Consider the following 13,982-nt stretch of genomic DNA (forward strand, 5'->3'; position numbering starts at 1 on the left):
AAATGGTTAAACAAGCTAGCAATAGCATTTTTGGTCCAGTTTCTAAATGTTGAGAAATTCCAGGCTTAATAAGAGTCCTGTGTGGGACAGTCTGAAATGCTGGACCAATTAGGAATGGAAGCTTTCTTCAAAGCTGTCTTGGGAGCTGTCCTGTTCTGATGGAGAATAGCAACTTGGATCACTTGGGGTTGGAACATGAAGTATGCAGGATGTTAGCATCAAGTATGCTGAAAGGAATAAATCCTGTCAGGTCTGATCCAGCTTCAAAGTCTGGTTCTTCTGTTCTGAAAACATACAATTTCTCACACACATTATACAGTCCTAAAAATTATAAGTGTATGAGGTGTGCAGGGTACACAGAACAATTAAGGCTGGTTCTCTGCTCTTTGTATGAGCAGAATAAAGACATCTGTAAATCTTCATTCATGCCATACAAAGAATGGCATCTAATCCTAAATCACAGGGATTCCATGGGATTAGGAATATAAATTATCTGCTTGCTCTGCAGTTTTATTTCTTTACATCCCAATTGTAGTCCCCTCCCTCATCATCTCCTGGCCCCACTCTCTCTCCCTCCTCTCTCTCCTTCCCTCCCTTAACCCTCAGAAAGGGGGGCCCTCCCTTAATATCTGATCTCAGCTCATCAAGTCTCATCTGTACTGCCTGTATCCTCTTCCTCTGTGACCTGGCCAAACACCTAGCCAAGGGGAAGTGACCCACATTGGGAGACCAGAGGTCATGTCAGAAGTAGTCCCTACTCCCCATATTGTGGGACCCACAAGGAGACTGTGCTGCCTATGTACTGCCATTGAGCAGAGTGTCTAGGTCCTTACTATGCATGATCCTTGGTTGATACATTATTCTCTGCCACAACCCCCTCCTCGGGCTGGACTTTTTAAATGTATATTTTATTTATTATAACTTATTCGCATTACCTCTCAATTGTTACCCCCTCCCTCTTATCTTCCCATTGCCACCCTCCCTCCCTCTTCTGCTTATTGCCCTCCCCTAGAGCTCTGGGAACAGCCTATTACATCTCACCAGGATAGTATGCATCCCCTTCCACTGTTTGCTCACTAGTCAGTCTTGCCAAGGAGCAGTGGCCAAATAGTGGGCACCGAGTGTATGTCAGAGTTTCATCAGCAGCCCTTCCCCTCCCCCCACCCACTTCCCCTGATGCAGAGAATCCGCAGTTCATTGGCTACATCAGAAAAGAGGGTCTTGGTTCCCTGCATGCTATGTCCTTCAGTTTGTGCAGAACCCCCTCGTGCCCTGATCCACAGGCCTTGATGGTCTCCCTGTGGAGCTCTTGCTCCCTCCTTGGCCTCCCATGCCCCCACTCTTCCCTACAACTCTCAGCATTCTGCCCAGAGTCCAGCTTCTAGATGCATTATCTGTCCCCTTTGATCCCTTACTGGGTGGAGTCTCTCAGAGAACATCTATGCTGGCTAACATCCACTTATAAGTGAATATATACCATGCGAATCTTTCTGGGTCTGGGTTACCTCACTCAGGATGATCATTCCTAGTTCCATCCATTTGCCTGCAAATTTCAAGATTTCCTTGTTTTTAACAGCTGACTAGTATTCCATTGTGTGTATGTACCACAGTTTCTGTATCCATCCTTCAGTTGAGGGACATCTAGGTTGTTTCCAGATTCTGGCTATTATGAATGAGGCTGCTATGAACATAGTTGAGCAAATGTCCTTGTTGTATGGTGGAGCATGTTTTGGGTATATGCTCAGGAGTGGTATGGCTTGGTCCTGATGTGGCACTATTCCCAATTTTCTGAGAAAGCCTCAGATTGATTTCCAAAGTAGTTGTACAAGTTTGCACTCTCACCAACAATGGAGGAGTGTTCCTCTTTCTCCACATCCTCGCCAGCATGTTCTGTCTCTTGAGTTTTTGATCTTAGCCATTCTGATAAGTATAATATGGAATCTCAGAGACATTTGGATTTGCATGACTATGGACATTGAGCATTTCTTTAAGTGTCTGTCAGCCATTCTATATTCCTCTGTTAAGAATTCTCTGTTTAGCTCTGTACCCCATTTTAAATAGGATTATTTGGTTTAGTGGTGTTTAATTTCTTGAGTTCTTTATATATTTTAGATAGTAGCCCTTTGTCAGATGTAGGCTTGGTAAAGACCTTTTTACCAATCTGTAGGCTGTCACTTTGTTCTCCTGACAGTGTCCTTTGCCTTACTGAAGCTTTTCAGTTTCATGAGGTTCCATTTATTAATTGTTGCTCTTAGACCCTAAGCTGTTGGTGTTTTGTTCAGGAAATTGTCTCCTGTGCCAATGAGTTCTAGGTTCTTTCCCACTTTTTCTTCTAACAGATTTAGTGAATCTGGTTTGATGTTGAGATCTTTAATCCACTTGGACTTTAGTTTTGTACAGTCTGATAATTATAGATCTATGTGCATTTTTTCACAAGTAGACCTCCAGCTAGACCATTTGTTGAAGATGCAGTCTTTTTTCCATTGTATTGTTTTGGCTTCTTTGTGAAAAAATCAAATAACCATAAGTGTGTAGATTTATTTCTGGGTCTTCAATTCAATTCCATTGGTTAACTTGCCTATTTCTATGCCAGTACCATGACGTTTTTATTACTATTGCTCTATAGTACAACTTGAGATCAGGGATGGAGATTCCTCCAGAAGATCTTTTATTGTACAGGATTGTTTTAGCCACTCTGGGTATTTTGTTTTTGCATATGAAGTTGAGAATTTATCTTTCCAGTTCTGAAAAAAATACTGTGTAGGTATTTTGATAGAGATTGCATTGAATCTGTAGCTTGCTTTTGGTAAGATGACCATTTTTAACTATGTTGATTCTCCAATCCTTTAGCATGGGAGCATCTTTCCATTTTCTGATATCTTCGTCAATTTCCTTCTGCAGAGACTTGAAGTTTTTTTTCATATAACTCTTTAACTTGTTTGGTTAGAGTTATAGCAAGATATTTCACATTATTTGTGGTTACTGTGAAGGATGTAGTCCCCTAATTTCTTTCTCAGCCCATTTGTCATTAGTATACAGGAGGGCTACTGACTTTTTCAAGTTAATTTTGTATCTCACCACTTTGCTGAAAGTGTTTAGCAGCTGTAGGAGTTCTTTGGTAGAATTTTTTGGGTCACTGATGTATACTATCATATCATCTGTGAATAGTAAAACTTTAACTTCTTCCTTTCCTATTTGTATCCCCTTGATCTCCTTTAGCTGTCTTATTGCTTTAGCTAGGACTTCAAGTACTATATTGAAGAGAAACAGAGAGGGTGAACAGCCTTGTCCTGTCCCTGATTTCAGTGGAATTGATTTAAGTTTCTCTCCATTTAGTTTGATTTTGGCTATAGGCTCGCTATATATTGCCTTTACTATGTTTCTGTGTGTGCCTTGTATCCCCAATCCCCGTAAGACTTTTAACATGAATGGGTGTTTGATTTTGTCAAATGCTTTTTCAGTATCTAAAGAGATGATTATATGGTTTCCCCCTTCATTTTGTTTATATGGTTGATTATATTGATGGATTTCCATAAATTGAACCACCCCTGCATGCCTGGGATGAAGCCTACTTGGTCATGATGCATGAGATTTTTGATGTGTTCTTGTATTCAGTTTGACAGTATTTTATCAAGTATTTTTGCATCTATGTTCATAAGGGAAATTGGTCTGAAATTCTCTTTCTTTGTTGGGTCTTTGTGTGACTTAGGTATTAAGGTGACTGTAGCTTCATAGAATGAGTTTGGCAGTGATCCTTCAGTTTCTATTTTGTGGAATAGTTTGAGGAGCATTGGTATTAGTTATTCTTTGAAGATCTGGTAGAATTCTGCGCTGAATCCATCTGACCCTGGCTTTTTTTGGTTTGGAGATTTTTGATTACTGCTTCTATTTCCTTAGAGGTTATAGGATTATTTAATTTGTTTGACTAATCTTGATTCAACTTTGGTAAGTGGAATTTATCAAGAAACTGTGCATATCATTTAGATTTTCAAGTTTTGTGGCATAAAGGCTTTTGAAGTAAAACCTAGTGATTCTTTGGATTTCCTCGGTATCTGTTGTTATGTCTCCCTTTTCATTTCTGATTTTGTTAATTTGGATACTCTCCCTTTGCCTTTTAGTTTGGCTAAAGTTTTGTCTATTTTGTTGATTTTCTCAAAGAACCAGCTCTTGGTTTAGTTGATTCTTTGAATTTTCTGTTTCTTTTTATTATTATTATTATGTATACAGTGTTCTGCCTGCATGTCTACCTGCATGCCAGAAGAGGGCATCAGATCACACTATAGATGGTTGTAAGCCACCATATGGTTGCTGGGAATTGAACTCAGGACCTCTAGAAGACCAGACCTCTGAGCCATCTCTCCAGCCCAGCAACTGTGTTTCCTCCCAGTTCCGAACCGGGGACCTCTTGCATGTCAAGCAAGTGTGATAGCCACTACTACACTATGGAAACACTCTAATTTATTGATTTTAGCCCTCAGTTTGATTATTTCCAGCAGTCTACCCCTGTTGGGTGTGTCTGCTTCTTTTTTTCCTAGGGTTTTTGGGTATTCCATTAAGTTGCTTGTATGGGATCTCTCCAATTTCTTTATGAAGACACTTAGTGCTACGGAATTTCCTCTTAGCACTGTTTTAATTGTGTCCCAAAGGTTTGGATATGTTGTGCTTTCATTTTCATTTAATTCTAGGAAGTCTTTAATGTCTTTCTTTATTTCATCCCTGACTCAGCTGTCATTGACTAAAACATTGTTCAGTTTCCATGTGTTTATAGGCTTTTTGTTAATTTTTTTGTTGATGATGTTCAGCTTTAGACCACAGTGGTCTGATAAAATACAGGGAATTATTTCAGTTTTTTTGTATCTGTTGAGGCTTGCTTTGTGACCGAGTATATGGCTGATTTTGGAGAAGGTTTCTTGTGGTGTGGAGAAGAAGGTATATTCTTTTGTGTTTGGGTGAAAAGTTCTGTGGATGTCTGTCAGGTCTATTTGAGCCATGACCTCTGTTAACTTGATTGTTTCTCTATTTAGTTTTTGCCTTGAAGATCTGTCCATTGGTAAGAGTCGGGTATTAAGGTCTCCCACTGTTATTGTGTTGGGATTGATGTGTGGTTTAAGCTGTAAAAGTGTTTCTTTTACAAATACGGGTGGCCTACTATTGGGGGCATAGATATTCAGGATTATAATGTCCTCGTGGTAGATTTTTCCTTTGATGAGAACATAGTGTCCTTCTCCATCTTTCTTGATCAAATTTAATTGAAAGTCTCCTTTATCAGATATTAGAATGGCTACTCCTGCTTGCTTCCTGGGTCCATTTGCTTGGAAAATCTTTTTCCAGACCTTTAATCTCATGTAATGTCTATCTTTGTTTCTGAGGTGTGTTTCTTGAATGCAGAAGAAGGTTGGGTCTTGTTCCTGCATCCATTTTGTTAGTCTGTGTCTTTTTACTGGAAAGTTAAGGCCATTGATGCTGAAAGATATTAGTGACTAACGATTGTTGGATCCTTTTATTGTGGAGTTGATGGTGATTGTGTGTGGTTGTGCCTGTTTTGGTTTTGCTGTTGTGAGATTATCTATATATTGTGTTTTCTTGGGTGTAGTTGACCTCATTGTGTTGGAGTTTTCCTTCTACTATCTTCTGTAGAGCTGGGCTGGTATTTAGATATTGTTTAAAATTGGTTTTGCCATGAAATATCTTGCTTTCTTTTTCATCTACCCCTATAGTCATAAGGTTGCACCTTCTCATGGTATCTTTGGTTTCTTGGATGCTTTGCATCATCAATTTTTTCTGGTTTAATATTTTCTATGAGAGATGTATCAATTTCTTCTATTGTATCTTCAGCCCCTGAAATTCTCTCCTCCATCTGTTGAATTCTGTTAGTTATATTTATCTGTTTGATTTCTGAATTCTTCTCTAATTGTTACATTTGGTGGGTTTTCTCAGTGTGTGTTTTTAAAAATTGTTTCTAATTCCGTTTTCAGGTCTTGAACAGCTTTACTCATTTCCTTCACCTGTTTGTGATTTCCTGTTTCTCCTCGATGGCCTCTATTAGTATGTTTGTATTTTCCTGTAATTCTTAAAATTCATTTCCTCTTTATAATTCTCAAATAACTGTATAAGCACAGCTTTAAGGTCATTTTCCTGAGATTCAGCTGCATTAGAGTATCTGCTGTTGTTTGGGCTTTCTGGTGGAGCCATGCTGTCCTGGTTTCTGTTGTTTGTCTTCTTACCCTCTCCTTTAGGCATCTGCTGAGGGGGCTTGGGATTTCCAATATGGCAGTTATGAGGGTGAGTACCTTTGGAAGGAAGCTGCTTCATTTACTGGATTGTCAGACACTGTCCTCCTGGAGCTAGATTCATCTAAGCTCTGCCTCCTAGGATCCAGGGTTTAGTAGGGTCCCTCTGGTTACTTGCTCTCCTCAGAGGAATCAGCCACAGAGTAGAACAGTGACTTGGAGGCCAAATTGCTGTGTAGTTTCCACTGTGTTGATCCTTTGTTCCTCAGGGGGCCTATCGTGCTCCAGTACTCAGAAGAGTGCAGAGTGCTTGTTTTCTCCATCTACGGTGATTTATAGTAGTCTGGATATAGTAGTTTGGGTTGGCATCTGTGGTCTTTTAATGTCTGGATAACCGCAGTCCAAGCCCTTCTGGCTTTCATTATCTCTGTTGAAAAGTCAAGAGTAATTCTGATGGGTCTGACTTTATATGTTATGTGTCCTTTTTCCCTTGGTGCTTTTCATATATTTTCTTCATTCTGCAGATTTAATGTTTTGATTATTATGTGGTGGGAGGAATTTCTTTTCCGGTCTAGCCTATTTGGTGTTCTGTAGGGCTCTTGTATGCTCCCTTCAGAGAGCAGGCCATCCAGCAATATCAACCAAATATGGCATAACAAGATACAATAAGATCAGGTACAAACCCTCATATCAGGGCTGAGTAAGGCAACCCAGGATGAGGAAAATAGTCCCAAGACAAGGTGACTCAGAGGCACCCCCACTCCCACTGTTAGGAGTCCCCCCAAAACACCAAGCTAACAACCATAACATATATGCAGATAACATAGCACAGACCCATGCAATCTCTAGGATTGCCTCTTCAGTCTCTGTGAGCCCCAGGGAGGCCTGCTTAGTTGGTTCTGTGGGCTGAGTTCATCTGGTGTTCTCAACCACTCTGGTTTCTACAGTCCCTCCCCTGCCTCTTCTGCTAGATTCCCCAAGCTCCAAAGGGAGGGGACCAATCAAGATCTCCAATTTGGGCTCTCTCTCAGCCTCCATTTGGCTGTGGCTCTCTGCTCCATCAGTGGCTGGAAGAAGCCTTTCTGATGACAACTGGACTAGGTGCCTACCTATGAATATAATAGAATATCATTAGGAAGTTTTTATTGATTTTTTGTCTATACTAGGTCTCTAGGTTATCCAGCCACTGGTTCCTGTCTGGCATGGGCTCCCTCTCATGGTAGGAGCCTCAAGTTGGACCAGTCATTGGTTAGTTACTCCCTGAAGTTCTGGGCCACCATTGTCCCAACACATCTTTCAGGCAGGACAGGTTGTAAGTTGAACGTTCTATGCCTGGATGGTGTCCCAGTCGCACCATTGGAAGTTGTCTGATTACAGAAGACGGCCATTTCAGGCTCCACATCCTCCATCACTAGGGTCCTCACTAGGGTCGCCTTTGTAGAATCCTGGGAGTTTCTATTGCACTTTGTTTTCATATCACCCACCAAATGCCCTCTAATCCCAGTCATCTCTCTTCATGCTCTCTTCCTCCATCCCAAAGCCCCTACCTGATCCTTCCTGTTCCCATTCCCACCCACAGTGCACTCCCACAGTCTCTTCTATTTCCCCTTCCCTGGGAGATGCATGCATACATCCCCCTGAGAGCCTGATGGAAGCATTTCCATCATTGAGGATCTCACCTCTCGGAGGACCTCGGCTTGTGTCAAGTTGACAGAAAACTATCCAACACAGAGAGTGATGGAGGAGGAAATCCAACATGGCCTCCACATATAGGTATACACACATTCAAGTGCACACTCATGCACACGTATACACACACAGAGACACATACATCAAACAAGAAGAAGAAGAAGAAAAGGGAAATTAACTATATGATCTTTATGCAGAGGTATAATCCATGTCAATTTCTCAGCCTGTGCTGCCAGGGACATACAAGTAAGCCACTATTACAATCACGATCTGGTCTTTTTCTATTCCTGCAAGAACTCAATGGTGGTGGAAAAGACAATTGCCACAAGCCATGGGGTTTGTTCATAACATTCTTAAGATGATACCATAAATGAACTTTAACTGAATATTAATATAAAAATTAACTGAATTATGTCTGCAGATAAGAGAGTTTCTAAAAACAACTATTTATGCATAAAAGGTGAGAACTGAAAAGATAACGTACATGACTTTAAATAGTTCAGAAAGCCAGCACAATGTCACAGCCACAGATTTCTTTGTAGCCTCCTAGACAAAAGTCCTTTTTCTTGGCCAACATGGAAATTCCCAGAAATTCTTACAAATTCATCTAAGGAATTTACTGAAAGTGAAACCACTTATTTGAAGAGAGGAGGAGGCAAGGTGTAAGGGAAACATCACACCATGAAATAGTTCAGTTGCATGATGAAGTTGAGTTCCAGAAACTTCCTCCTTTCTTCAGTTGGACATATGGAGTGAATTGAAATCTGAGATCAAGTAACCGAGTCAGAACACTGTGAAGAAAAATGAGGACATTTGGAACAGTTGTGCTGAAAAGCACAAGATAACAGCAAGACAGAGAGAGCAGAGTCACAGGCACTAGAGAAAGCTAGGAGAGAACAAAGCAGAAAGGGCTAGATGCTGAAATTAGCCTGGCTTTGGAGATGGAGCTGCAGAGTGGCCGTGAAACAACCCCAGTGCTCTTAGAACAGACAGTAGAGCTTCTCAGACAGTGAAGCAATAAGTGGTAAATCCAGAGCCTGCCTGCAGGCTGGGTGGATTGAAGGGTGTTCACGGTATTTGTGCTCTTTTGGGGTCACCATTCCCTTATGTACATAAGAGTCATCCAAAGGCCAGTTCCATTGTGGTCCTCAGCTATGTGAGCAGAAAGGGGACATGGAGCTCCTGCTTTACCTCTGGTGACACAGACAGGGAAGTTTTGTCCTTCCTTTCTGATGAGCCAGTGCCTATCACATGCCCAGTCTAGGCAATCACAGTCCCTGGGGTAGGCCTCACACTGGCTCTCTTGGTGAATCAAGGCCCACCACAGAGCAGAGATGCAATGATGCTGTACCAAAGTTGGGAGATGAGAAATCTGGCAGCCATTCCACAGGCCTAAGAACTCCTCACCACATTAAGTACAGGTCAGGGATACACCCGCCCCCTACTCCCCCACCCCACCCCCTCACCCCCAACTCTCTCTCTCTCTCTCTCTCTCTCTCTCTCTCTCTCTCTCTCTCAGTTTTTTTAGACAAGATCTTAATATGTGGCTCTGTCTGACCTGAAACTCTCTGTGTAGACTAAATTGGCCTCCAACTCATAAAACTCTGGTTACCTCTGCCTCCCAAATGCTGGAGTTAAAGGCATGTACCATCACACCAGCCCTTTAGGAGCCATCTTTAAAGATGTATTTATTAATTATGTATAATATGCTCTGTCATCGTGAACACCTGCAGGCCAGATTAGGACACCAGATCTCATTATAGATGGTTGTGAGGCACCATGTGGTTGCTGGGAATTGAACTCAGGATCTTTGGAAGAGCAGCAGGTGCGCTTAACCTCTCCAGGCTGCAAAGAAGACTCCTAAATGAGATTTGTGAAGAATATTTTGAGGGAAGGCTGTGTTAGAAGCCCCGCTACATGCCCTAGTCCTTAATGGTGAGTAGGGGTGGGTATATGACTCTGCTCCTCAAGCTGTAGTGTGTTACCACAGGGCATTCACAGAGCTTCCTTTGTGACCCCCACATTTGAGAGGCATAGAACCAGAATTGGTGCCTAAAAAAGTTTAGGTGTTCCCTATTGGTGATATCATCAAATCTCAAAATGACCTCCAGATGTGAAATATGAAGGTCAGCATTCATTCAGTTTCCATCTTAGTTAACACAGCATCATACCCTTCCGGCTTCCAGTAGATCTGCTTACTGCCCCCCCCCTTTCTCTCTGCTCCTCCCTCTCCCTCTGTCTGTCTCTCTCTGTCTGCCTCCTCCTTCCCTCTGCCTGGTACTTAGTACTGAATCCAGATCCTCCTACCGTACAAGCACATTATATCCCCAGCTCTCTTTTCTTAACTGTTATTTGAATTTTTTTTAATTTATTTTGAATAATGTGTATGTGTGTGGGTTTGGATCCTGTGGAACTAGAGCCAGAGTTACAGGCATTTGTAACCTACTTGAAGTGGGTGCCAGAAACCAAACTCTGGCCCTGTTAACCATTTCTCAAGCCCCCTTGCCTACTATTTTGAAATGGTCCGGACAAGTTGCCCAGGCAGGCCTTGAACTTGTGATCCTCCTACCTCACTCAGCCAACAGATCACCTGGAACTGCATAACTGAGACACCAGGTCCAGTTTCCAGCTCAGTCTTCTGGCAGCTCCGGTGACAGCAGAGTACTCTCGACCTCAAACCTGAGGCTTCATTACCTCTCTTTGTTGACAACTTCCAAACGTTTGCCTCCAGTCCAGAACTCATTCCTGATCTCCAAACGCAAGTTGTCTTTGCCTTTTCAAAGCCTCCACTTAGATGACCAATCTATGTTTTCAATTTTCCAAATCCAAGCTCGTATTCTTTCTTCCTAAAACCTGTCATCCCCACCTCAAGCAATAACAACTCCATCTTTTCATTTGCTCAAACAAAAGCGATGATATCATCACAGCTTCATTTCTTTCTTTTTTTTTTTTTTTTTTTTTTTTTTGGTTTTTTGAGACAGCTTCTCAGTGTAGCCTTGACTGTCTTGAACTTTCTTTGCAGATCAGGCTAGCCTCAAACTCACAGCAATTGACCTGCCTCTGCCTCCCAAGTGCTGGGATTAAAGGTGTGCACCACCACTGCCCAGCAAAGATAGATTGATTGATTAATTGATTATGTATACATGTACACATGTACACCTGCATCCCAGAAGAGGGCATCATATCACATTATAAATGGCTGTGAACCACCATGTAGTTGCCAGGAATTGAACTCAGGACCTCTGGAAGAGCAGTCAGTGCTCTTAACCACTGAGCCATCTCTCCAGCCTCTATTTTCTCATTTCTTACATCCAATAAACAGCAAAGTGAGTTTGCAGTTGATGGTATCTTCAGATAGATCCGACATAGATCACTTTTATGCCTCCTCCATCTTGTACCTGTATTACTTCAAGTCTTTCAGCTTCCTCCTTCCTTCCCTACTCAATCTGCTGCCAAAACCCATGCAACTGCTTTCCATGTTGGCAGATGGCCTTTTAAAGTGTGAGTGATGTAATTCACCTACAAAAATCCGCTAAGGGTTTTCCATCTCTTTTAAAGCAGCAACCCACTCCCCACACACCTCTGGCATTGTCTCCCTCCTGTGCATCACTTGAGCACCTCCCTCTTTTTCTGCGAGATCGCCACCCACACTGCAGCCTCGGGGCCTTGACCCCAACTGTTCTCTCAGCCTGCAATGCCTTTACCTGCACGTTTTGCTCACCTACTCTTTCAAACTCCACCTTCTGAGTGAGACTTTTCCAAGTCACCCTATGTACAACTACAAATGTCACCTCCTTCCTCACTGCCGTGTCTCCCATGCCTGTAAGTGTGGCAGTTACATGGCATGTTTGCTTGTAAAATACTCTGTCACTCTGTCTTTCTCCACAAAACACAGAGGTTATTTTGATATGGTTTTCTGTTGTTAAATGCTGCAACTGCAATGCTTAAAACAGATGGACATACAACAAGTAACCACTAAATATGAGTCAAGTGCACATTACTTTAATCTTTTACAAGAAAAAATGGTCATTTGTCCAATAAATGTAGATTCAGACCAAACGCAGGCCTGGTGTTTTCCTGATGGCTTGTCAACAGAGGTGCGAAACAGGCTGACCACCCTGCCAGCTCTTGGAATTTGGTCAAATCACAGGTGACCAAATCATGATAAGCATTTGTGTGCCATAGAGTGCTAACATGGGAATAAAAAAAACCAGATTCAGCCAGACGTGGTGGCACTCGCCTTTGATGCTAGCACTTGGGAGGTAGAGGCAGGCGAATCGCATGAGTTTGAGGCCAGCCTGGTCTACAAAGCGAGTCCAGGACAGCCGGGGGCTACCCAGAGAAACTCTGTCTTGGGAGGAAAAAAAAGCTGGATTCTGAGTGAACGAGTGGTTGGTGGGGGAAGAAATGATCAGGAGATGAAGAAGCCATAGGAGAGTGACAGGGTCACAGTTTGCCCTGGGATTGCTTCTACCCAGTAGATTGCTTCTACGTGTGTTCTAGCTGATCTACCGACCGTAGCTCCGGCTTGAGAAAGACCAAGATCCATTACGGAAAGATGGTTGGGTCTTCCCAATGTATCACACAGTCCTTCCTGGAGACTTTCTCCCCCAAGAGATTCTAGCCATAGAGTAAAGCTAGCCACAACACGATGCAAGCACACTGTCCTGGCTGGTTTTGTGCCAACACAAGCTAGAGTCATCAGAGAGGAGAGAGCCTCAGCTAAGGAAATGCCTCCATAAGACCCAGCTTCAAGGCATTTTCTTAAATTGTGATTGACTGGGGAGGGCCCAGCCCATTGTGGGTGGTGTCATCCCTGGGCTGGTGGTCCTGGGTTCTATAAGAAAGCAGACTGATATAGTATATTATCCAACAAGCCTGTCCTCGGGAGAACACCTAGGACATAATTATGTGTGCTTCTTGATTTCACCACACCTTGAACATTCTGGACAGGTTCTCTGGGCTTGTCTGTTTGTCTGTGGCAACTATTGACCAATTGAAAAGTTGGAAGCAATAATACTCATCTGATCAGTTCTCTCTTAAAACCATTTCCATAATGACAATAATGATGCGACGCCACTATGTTTTTTTATTTCAGTTACTCCTGATAATAAAAATTGAAGAACTAAAAATATCTAAAAACAAAAACAAAAAGGAAGGAAAAGAAAAGAAAGCAGGCTAAGCAAGCCAGGAGAAGCAAGTCAATAAGCAGCACCTCTCCATGGCCTCTGCATTTGGAGGCAGAGATTGGCGGATCTCTGAGTTCAAGGTCAGCAGAGTTCCAGGACAGCCAAAGCTACACTGAGAAACCCTGTCTTGGAAGAAAAAAGAAAAAACAAACACACACACACACACACACACACACACACACACACACACATACACACACATACACACAAAACAAACAAACAAAACCTTTCCTCCCCAACTTGCTTTTTGGTCATGGCTTTCATTGCAGTAATAGACCCAAGACAAAGACACACATTTACCTGCTGAGCAAGCTCCTCAGAGCTCTGAGTGGTCATTTACTGCCTACTTATGGTCCTTACTACAAGTAAAGTGGGCTAAGCTGGTTTGCGCAAAAAGCACAAAAGCTCCTGAGACTTTTAGCCCCAGGCCCACTCGGCATCGGCACAAAGGCAGTCAAGAGCTCTGTAGAGCCTCCAGGAGCAGAAAGTAGGAGGCACCAAGAAATTAGATTGCACAAGCGCTGGAGAGATGCAACAGAGAGCAAGACCATGGAAAGTGAGAGGCCATCAAAAGCTAAGTCTGTACCAGCCTTAAGCACAGGACCTGGCTGCTGCCTCCTGGGCCCCTAGCATCCCAGGCCAAATGCAAAAGGCATCTGACTAATTTTGGCTCTAGGTCTCTAGCCCTGAAAGCCTCTGGTTGGGTTTTGTTTCATTTTATTTTTTCATGTGTATGGATCTTATGCTCGAAATCTCTAGTTTCCAAAGCCTCTGGGTCTAAACACCAAGCCAGCCAGCTCGTGTCCTTCCAGGTTTCCACCCAAGTAGACAAAGTGACCCAAAGGCAGCTGTTTGTGACTATATAGGGGCACAT

The sequence above is a fragment of the Acomys minous genome, assembly GCF_964271855.1.
Source record: "Acomys minous genome assembly, chromosome: 1".
NCBI lineage: Eukaryota > Metazoa > Chordata > Mammalia > Rodentia > Muridae > Acomys > Acomys minous.